At 41.4% G+C, this 9,660-nt stretch overlaps 1 pseudogene; it reads left to right on the top strand.

Moving 5' to 3' along the window:
• The first annotated feature begins 896 nt into the window (after nt 1-896).
• On the top strand, nt 897-1,313 carry LOC100399410 (ATP synthase F(0) complex subunit C2, mitochondrial pseudogene; annotated as a pseudogene).
• Nucleotides 1,314-9,660: the final 8,347 nt, after the last annotated feature.

Genomic DNA, 9,660 nt, shown 5'->3' with positions numbered 1-9,660 from the left:
GAGTAATAATAAAACTCCTCCTGTCTCCCACACAGCCAGCACTGCATGAATTACTCTTTCTCTATTGCAATTCCCCTGTCTTGATAAATTGGCTCTGTTTAGGCAGCAGGCTCATAATCCTAATCTTGTGGCCTTTCACTAGTATTACAAAGGTGGTTTCAGTCCTTGAGCAAGGAGGGGGTTCATTATAGAGAGGGACTATTATCATCCTTGCTTCCAAGGTAAACTGTAAGCTAACCTCCTCCCATGGTTAGTTTGGCCTATGGGCAGGAATGAGTAGCCTATGAGTTAGAGGCAAGATGGAGTTAGCCATGCTAGTTTCTTCTCACTGTCCTAATCTTTGCAAAGGTGGTTTCAAAATCACATTTTGTTTTGTTTTTTTTTTGAGACAGAGTCCTGTTCTGTTGCCCAGGTTGGAGTGCAGTGGTATGATCGCAACTCACTGCAACCTCTGCCTCCCGGGTTCAAGCGATTTTCCTGCCTTGGGCTCCTGAGTAGCTGGGACTACAGGCATGCCACCACCATGCCCGGCTAATTTTTTGTATTTTCAGTAGAGACAGCGTTTCACTGTGTTAGCCAGGATGGTCTCAATCTCCTGACCTTGTGATCTGCCTGCCTCATCCTCCCAAAGTGCTGGGATTACAGGTGTGAACCACTGCCCCCAGCCCAAAATCATGGTTTTAAGAATCAGAATCTGAGGTCCACTCCTAAAAACAATGTGACCTTCAACAAGTCACTTTAACATTTCCAAACGTAGGATTCTTATTTTTCAAGATCGTTAAGGGAATAAAAGGAGACCTTATAAAAGAGTGCCTATGGATTCCAGCTGCTCCACCCCTCTCCATCTTCTCTGCACTGGGAGCAGTTCTCCTGCCATAGCCCCTCACTCTCTGAAAATGTTTGCCTTCTCCAAGTTAGTCTCCACTCCCTTCTTGGTCAAGAGCACCTCATGGCTGCTGAGCCGTCCGCTATCTGCAGTGGTGCTGAAACCACCAGAGACACTGACAGATGAGAGCCTCAGCAGCTTGGCAGTCTCACGCCCCCTTACCTCACCTGTCTCTAGCCACAGCTTCCAAGCCAGTGCCATTTCAAAGGACATCAACACGGCAGCCAAGTTCATTGGGGCTGGGGCTGCCACAGTTGGAGTGGTTGGCTCTGGGCTGGGATTGGGATTGGGACTGTGTTTGGGAATCATTGGTTACACTGGGAACCCTTCTCTGAAGCAGCAACTCTTCTGCGCCCTTCTGGGCATTGCGCTCTCAGAGGCCATGGGGCTCTTTTGCCTGATGGTGGCTAATTTTTTGTATTTTTAGCAGAGACAAGGTTTCACCATGTTGGCCAGGCTGGTCTTGAATCTCTGACCTCAGGTGATTTGCCCATCTTGGCCTCCCAAAGTGCTGGGATTATAGGCATGAGCCACTGTGTCTGGCCAGGAATATTTTATGTATCAGTTATGAACCTGGTAAAACTTTAGCCAGAATTATTGTAACCTGTATAGAAAGCATGTAGACAACTAGAAGAAAAAATATATATATATATATTTTTAAGTTTTAAATAGAGATGGGACTCTCACTTTGTTGCCCAGGCTGATTTCGAACTCCTGGGCTCATGTAATCTTCCCACCTCGACCTCCCAAAGTGCTAGAATGACAGGTATGAGGCTTTTTTCTTTTTTGGGGGGACAGTTTCTCAGACTGTAGCATAGTGGTGGTATTACAGCTCACTGTAGCATCAAACTCCTGGGCTCAAGCAATCTTACCGTCTCAGCTTCCCAGGTAGTTAGGACTACAGGCACTTGCCACCACATCCGGCCAAGTTTTTAGAAAAATTTTTGTAGAGACAAGGTCTTATTATGCTGCCCAGGCTGGTCTCGAACTCTTGAGCTCAAACCATCTTCCCTTCTCAGCATCTCAAAACATTGGGATTACAGGTGTGAGTCAAGGTGCCTAACCCGAGAACACTGTTTCATGTCTATCAACAGAGACCAACTCTTCACCAGCCTATAAATAATCTCAACTTGCTATTCCCACTAGGTTCATTTCCAGTAAAATAAATACAAGCATATTTAAAAACAAAACAAAGCAAACAACCTTGGTCAGGACAGAAAAAAGTACAAAAAGATTTTCTTAACTAAAAAAAAAAACAATTGAAAAACAAAAAAAAACCCCACAAAACTTAAGCCAATTGATGTCTTATGTTTTACTATGATTTTAGAAAGAAAATGTTAGCATTGAAGTTTCCTGTGAATTTCCTAAGAGCTTGAAACAAAAATAAACGATAAGAAATGTTTTGGAAATATTCTAAATGAAAATCTTTTGTCAAATTTTTTATACTCCAGTATTTAGTGATGCTATTATTTCTATACTATTCTGTAGTATTTTTTTAACTTCATAATATAAATGAACATCTTTCTCCATTGACACAAACTAGATGTACAACATTCTGTTACATGGTTCCAGTATAGTCCACTGAAAAGTTATATTATTATTTATTTAACCAATATTTAAATTGTTTCTATTTTTTGTGATAAAACAGTCATAGCCCACATCATACATATATATATTTTTAACATCTCCAAAAATGAGCATGGATTTTTTTGTTGTTGTTTATTATCTTTCCATGCTTGTCTAGTTACTTTAAGACTTCTAAAAAGTGGAATTGTTAGGCCAAAAGGGATACTTTTGGATTCCTATTGCCAGATTGCCTTCAGGAAAGATTACATTGGCTTATCTTCTGTTGAGAATGTATAACATTGTCCAATTTCCCAGTCTTTAGTGAAAACTGAGCTAGCTTCAGTGATTTTTTTTTGAGTCAGGGTCTTGGTCTTCTGCCCTGGCTGGAGTGCAGTGGCGTAATCACGGCTCACTGCAGCCTTGGCCTTCCTGGGCTCAAGTGATCCTCCTGCCTCAGCCTCCCAACTAGCTGGGACGGATTTTTTAAATAATAGAATTTGCCAAGATTTGGAAGATCTGCATAACTCAATGAAACAATATTTTCCAATGACAAATGTCTGATGCTACAAATTAAGAAAAAGATCCCCCGGGCACGGTGACTCAAGCCTGTAATCCCAGCACTTTGGGAGGATGAGGCGGGTGGATCATGAGGTCAAGAGATCGAGACCCACCTCGATCATGAAACCCTGTCAACATGAAACCCCGTCTCTACTAAAAATACAAAAAATTAGCTGGGCATGGTGGTGTGTGCCTGTAATCCCAGCTACTCGGGAGGCTGAGGCGGGAGAATTGCTTGAACCCAGGAGGCGGAGGTTGTGGTGAGCCGAGATCACGCCATTGCACTCCAGCCTGGGTAACAAGAGCGAAACTCCGTCTCAAATAAAGAAAAAAGAAAAGGAAAAAGATCCATTCAAAGTGCCAGATAGACCAATGGATTTTAAGGTAACTAAACATAAAAACTTCATTACTATAGTTTCAGATGCCACAATATAACTAACTTTTAGTAAACATACCACTTGTTGAGTTTTGAGGTAGTATCATATAATAGTATACACATAATTATCTGAAAAGGCTATTTAAATGCCCTTCCCTTTTTTAACTATATACTATGTAATGCCAGATTTTTTTCTTTTTTTTGTAGATATGGGGGTCTCACTGTGTTGCCCAGACTGATCTTGAACTCCTGAGCTCAAGCAGTCTTCCTGCCTTGGCCTTCCAAAGTGCTAGGAATAGAGGCATGAGCCCCCACACTCAGTGAGATTTAAAATATATATATACATACTTAACCAAAATGACATATTGCAATAGAATGATTGCAGAAACAGACAGGGAAATCTACCTGCAGTCTATAAATACAGAGATTTACAAACTGCAAAACGATGACATGCGTCTCATATTTTTATTTTTGTTTTGGAAAGCACAATTATTTTCATATAAACATGCTAGAATTATTATTTTTTTTAGGAGATGAGGTTTTACTCTGTCACTCAGGCTGGAGTGCAGTGGCATGATCATAGCTCACTGCAGCCTGGGACACCTGGGCACAAGTGATTCTCCCACCTCAGCCTCGCAATGTGCTGAGATTACAGGCATGAGTTACCATGTTTGGCTTTGTTATTTCTGAATAATTAATAATTAACCACAAAATTATCAACCAGCCTAGACAACAAAGTGAGACTTTGTCTCCTCAAAATAATCAAACAAATTAGCCAGGCATGGTCGCTGGTACCTATGGTCCCAGGTACACAGGAGGCTGAGGCAGGAGAATTACTTGAGCCCAGGAAGTTCAGGCTGTAGTGAGCCATGTTCACACCACTGCACTCTAGCCTGGGTGACAGTCTCAAAAAAAAAAAAAAAATTAATTGTTATTCTTCATACACAAAGTATTGATAACTATTACCCACATAAGCAAGAGTTCTTATGTTCCTCAACTCTTATTTATTTTATTTTAATTTTATTATTATTATTTTTATAGAGACAGGATCTCAGTATGTTGCCCAGGCTGGTCTTGAACTCCTGAACTCAAACAATCCTCCTCCCTCAGCCTCTCAAAGTGCTGGAATTATAGGCCTGAGCCTCTGTGCCCAGCTTTTGTTCTTCAATTTTTAAGAGGGTAAACAAATGCAAAGTCCAAAGAGTTTGCGAGGAGTTAGTATACTACATGAGTTTTGTTTTCAAAAATAATTTTAATCAAATTAATTTTTTTCTTCTTTAAAAAAAATTAGTTCTTTTTTCTTTATTTTATATGGAAGGATTGTTAGAAACTAAAATGAACTTTTATAAAAGTATATAGGTGTATATGCTAAGTTCTACTTATAGAGAAATAAATTATAAAGTCACTGAGAAGATTTTAAACTAAACTATTCCTGAGTATATTTAATAGGCACATTGCAGTTCTTTCTCCAGATTTACTTACTAACCACAGCTCTTAGTTTCTATTTCGGTTTAATTGGTTCTTGGAATTAGGCTACCTGAAGTGTTCTTTTTTTTCCCCTGGTACATACAATCATTTTTGTTTAATTTTTCTGGATGTATTTGCATCATCAAAACTAGTGCTATATCCCAATTCTATCATCACATTCTCTTCGCCATTGTAGAAGGTAAATCAGAGGAGAAAAATACTCTGGACAACTGAAGCATTCTTTTATTTCACAAATTATGAATTTCTATGGAGTACTATAAACTGCTAGGCACTATGCATTTCTTGGTGAATTAAATAGATACAGCCTTTGCCTTTATACTATGATTCTTGCTTCTGTTTAAAAATAGGTGAATTGGCCAGGCACAGTGACTCATGCCTATAATCCCAGCACTTTCGGAGGCTGAGGCAGGTGGATCACTTAGGCCAGGAGTTTGAGATTAGCCTAGCCAACATGGTGAAAACCCATCTCTACTGAAAATATAAAAATTAGCTGGGCGTGGTGGTGGATGCCTGTAATCCCAGTTACTTTGGAGGCTGAGGCAGGAGAATCACTTGAACCTGGGAGGCAGAGGTTGCAATGAGCCGAGATTGTGCCATTGCACTCCAGCCTGGGTGACAGAGTGAGACTCTGTCTCAAAAATCCCCAAAAACAGAAACAAAAAAAACCACCAGAAAACAAAAAGTGGATAGAACAAACACATCCTGTGTTTCTTAAGATATCACTGAAATAGATTCAGAAGTACAAAGAGGGGTAACCTAAGAGTGAGAACACTAGAGGATGAGATTTTAAAATATTACTGTTCTTATCAGTGATAAGTTAAAATTTAAAAAGTACATAAAAATAAAGAGAAATTATGTCTATAACACTGCTGATAGGTTTGTAATAGAGTATAGGCAGCTATAGGACTTGTCTACAAGGTTGGAGAGAGGCAGGTGGTTTGTCACAGACCCCTGAGAAGTTCTGGGGCTACCAGAGTTGACACAGGAGGGAGTGCAGCAATAGACTTCAAAGCTGGGATATCAATTGAAGAATTGCATATAGGCCAGGCATGGTGGCTCACGCCTATGATCTCAGCACGATGGGAGGCTGGGAGGCTGAGGTGGGAGGATTACTTGAGTCCAGGAGTTAGAGACCAGCCTTAGAAACATAATGAGACCTCATCTCTATAAAAAATTAGCCAGGCACGGGCCAAGCGCCATGGCTCATGCCTGTAATCCCAGAACTTTGAGAGGCTGAAGTGGGCAGATCATGGGGTCAGGAGTGAGAGACCAGCCTGGCCAATATGGTAAAACCCATCTCTGCTAAAAATACAAAAAAAATAGTCAGCTATGTGGTGTGCCTGTAGTCCCAGCTACTCAGGAGGCTGAGGCGGGAGAATCACTTGAACCAGGAGATGGAGGTTGAAGTGAGCTGAGATAGCACCACTTCACTCCAGCCTGGGCGACAGAGTGAGACTTCATCTCAAAATAACAATAAAAAAAAATTAGCCAGGCATGGTGGCTCATACCCGTAGTCTCAGCTACTTGGGAGGCTGAGATGGGAGGATCACTTGAGCCTGGGAGTTTGAGGCTGCAGTGAGCTGTGATCATGCCACTGCAATCCAACCTGGGTGACAAAGTGTACCCTGTCTAAAAAAAAAAATTAAATTAAAAAAATTGCATATAAAACAGTTGATTTTCTCTTATCCACTCCATTTCCCTTATGGGAAAAGTGTTGTCAAAGCAAAGCCATTAGACATTTAGCATCAGGCTGAAAACAGGAGTGGTGTTGTAAGACAAAAATGCTAAGGTTTCCAATGTAAACATTAGCTCCTGAGAGGAAAGTGAAAGATGAAATTGACAAGAGGCCTTAAGAATCAAAGAAGACCAACCTTTGACTAATGAGAGTCCTCAAGGCTGGGTATGGTGGTTCATGCCTATAATCTCAGCACTTTGGAAGGTGGAGGTGGGAGGATTGCTTGAGCCCAAGAGTTAGAGACCAGTCTGGGCAATGTAGTGAGACCCTGTGTCTATAAACAAAAAATAATAAAAATACATTTCAAAATAAAAACGGGAGTCCTTAAAAGAGTTGCAAAATTGAGTGGCAAAGTAATGATAATGGAGAGAAAGAAAGTAAATATCAGAGAAAATAACAGAGCAAAATGAATTAAAAATACCTGCACCCAGATGCATGCTTGTGAAACCTCCAAGATTAAAGAATAGATTAAAGATTAAATATTTAATTAAATCTCTAAGATTAAAGAATAGATCTTCAGTCTGGGCAACATAGTAAAACACCATCTCTACAAAAAAATTAAAAATAAAAATTAGCCAGGCATGGTAGTATGTGTCTGTAGTCTCAGCTACTGGGGAGGCTGAGTTGGGAGGATTGCTTGAGCCCAGGAGGTCAAGGCTGCAATGAACTACCATCAGGCAATGGTGATATAGAGCAGATGAGCCCCAAACGGGTGCTTAGCCTGGGAGGGTTCTTATCTTTGCCCAGGAAAGAATTCAAGGGCAAGCTGGTGGTGTTAGATGGCAACTTTTACTGAAGCAGCAACAAAAGTACTGCTCCTTGCAGAACAGGGCTACCCCATAGACAGTGCGCCTAGAATAGCAGCTCAGGGGCCGTTTTGCAGTCATATTTATACCTAGTTTTAATCACATGCAAATTAAGAAGCAGGTTTATTTAGAAATTTTCAGAAAAGTAACGGCAATGGTAAACTGCCATGGTGCTGGTGGGCATGTCTTATAGAGAAGTGCTGTTGGTACCTCTTCCCTGTTTCAGCTAGTCTTCCATCTGGACTGGAGTTGAGTCCTGACTCCAATCTCAATGGCACTCCAGCCTGAGCAGCAGAGTGAGATCCTGTCTCAAAACAAAGAAACAAAAATTTATCCTAAACTTTTTTTTTTTTTTTGAGACAGAGTTTCACTCTTGTTACCCAGGCTGGAGTGCAATGGCGTGATCTCGGCTCACCGCAACCTCTGCCTCCTGGGTTCAGGCAATTCTCCTGTCTCAGCCTCCCGAGTAGCTGGGACTACAGGCATGCACCACCATGCCCAGCTAATTTTTTATATTTTTAGTAGAGATGGTGTTTCACCATGTTGACCAGGATGGCCTCGATCTCTTGACCTCATGATCCGCCCGCCTTGGCCTCCCAAAGTGCTGGGATTACAGGCGTGAGCCACTGTGCCCGGCCTATCCTAAACATTTTTATGGGAAAAATAGGACACTTAAAAAGGACAATAAACAGATTTACAACACATCTGAACCACCGAATGTTAGAAAATACTGGAGTTAATGCCTTTAGGGTTCTGAGAAAAATTCTTTTTTTTTTTTGGTGCCATGACTCAGATGTTTTTTTTTTTAATTTTTTTTTTGAGACAGGGTCTCACTCTGTCATGCAGGCTAGAGTGCAGTGGCACAATAATAGCTCACTGTAGCCTCAACCTCCCAGGCTCAAGCCATTCTCCTGCCTCAGCCTCTCAAGTAGCTAGGACTACAGGCCCGCACCACCATGCCTGGTTAATTTTTGAGGTTTTTTCTTTTTTTTTTTTTTTGTTAAAGAGAGAGTTTTTCCACGTTGCCCAGGTTGGTTTCAAAGTTCTGGGCTCAAGGGATCAGCCCGCCTTGGCCTCCCAAAGTGTTGGGATTGCAGGTGTGAGCCACTGTGCTCAGCCGAAAATTCATTTTTAACTTAGAATTCTATACACAGTGCCAGGTGCTGTAGCTCATGCCTGTAATCGCAACACTCTGGGAGGCCGAGGTGGGTGGATCACGAGGTCAGGAGTTTGAGACCAGTCTAGCCAATCTGGTGAAACCCCGTCTCTACTAAAAATAAAAAAAATTAGCCAGGTGTGGTGGTGCATGTCTGTAGTCCCAGCTAATCAAGAGGCTAAGGCAGGATAATTGCTTGAACCCGGGAGGCAGAGGTTGCAGTAAGCCAAGATCAAGCTATTGCACTCCAGCCAGGGTGACAGAATGAGACTCTGTCTCAAAAAAAAAAGAATTCTATTCATAGGCCAGGCACAAGTGTAAAGAGATCAGTACAGGGTTTTAACAGCAGAATGGATAAAAGGCATTCAACCTAGTTGAGGAGAGGTAAGAGAAGACCTCCCGAAGGAGATGATCCTGGGTTAACCTTAAACCATGAGCAAACAGCTTGGTAAATCTCTTCAGTAAATTTCCCTGACCTATATTAGAATGTGGTAAGAGAAATTTTACCTCCAGATTCAAATTTGACTTCCAGATAGCTCATATACTTATCATGATGAAGGGCATAATCATTTAAAAATAGTCATCATTTTGCTTACCATTCCCATCACATATGCAGGGAACCTGACTTGGAAGATTTGCAGCTCAGTTCTCCTCATGACTAATCCATTGATGCTGGGCACACCCACCTTTCTTTTTAACTTGGAAAAACTGTTAAAAACATCACATTTTTCTTTAATTGCAGGTTTTCTTTCTTTTTCTGTTTTTTTTTTTGTTTGTTTGTTTGTTTTTTGTTTTTTTTGAGACGGGGTTTTGCTCTTGTCGCCCAGGCTGGAGTGCAATGGTGCGATCTCAGCTCACTGCAATCTCTTGTCTCCTGGGTTGAAGCAATTCTCCTGCCTCAGCCTCCTGAGTAGCTGGAATTACAGGTGCCTGCCACTATCCCCAGTTAATCTTTGTATTTTTAGCAGAGACAGGGTTTTGCTATGTTGGCCGGGCTGATCTTGAACTGCTGTCCTCAAGTGATCTGCCTGCCGTGGCCTCCCAAAGTATTGGAATTACAGATGTGAGCCACTACGCCTGCCCAGCCTC

Source organism: Callithrix jacchus, chromosome 4, assembly GCF_049354715.1.
Source record: "Callithrix jacchus isolate 240 chromosome 4, calJac240_pri, whole genome shotgun sequence".
In the NCBI taxonomy this organism is placed as follows: domain Eukaryota; kingdom Metazoa; phylum Chordata; class Mammalia; order Primates; family Cebidae; genus Callithrix; species Callithrix jacchus.
This window is presented reverse-complemented; position numbering and strand designations above follow the sequence as displayed.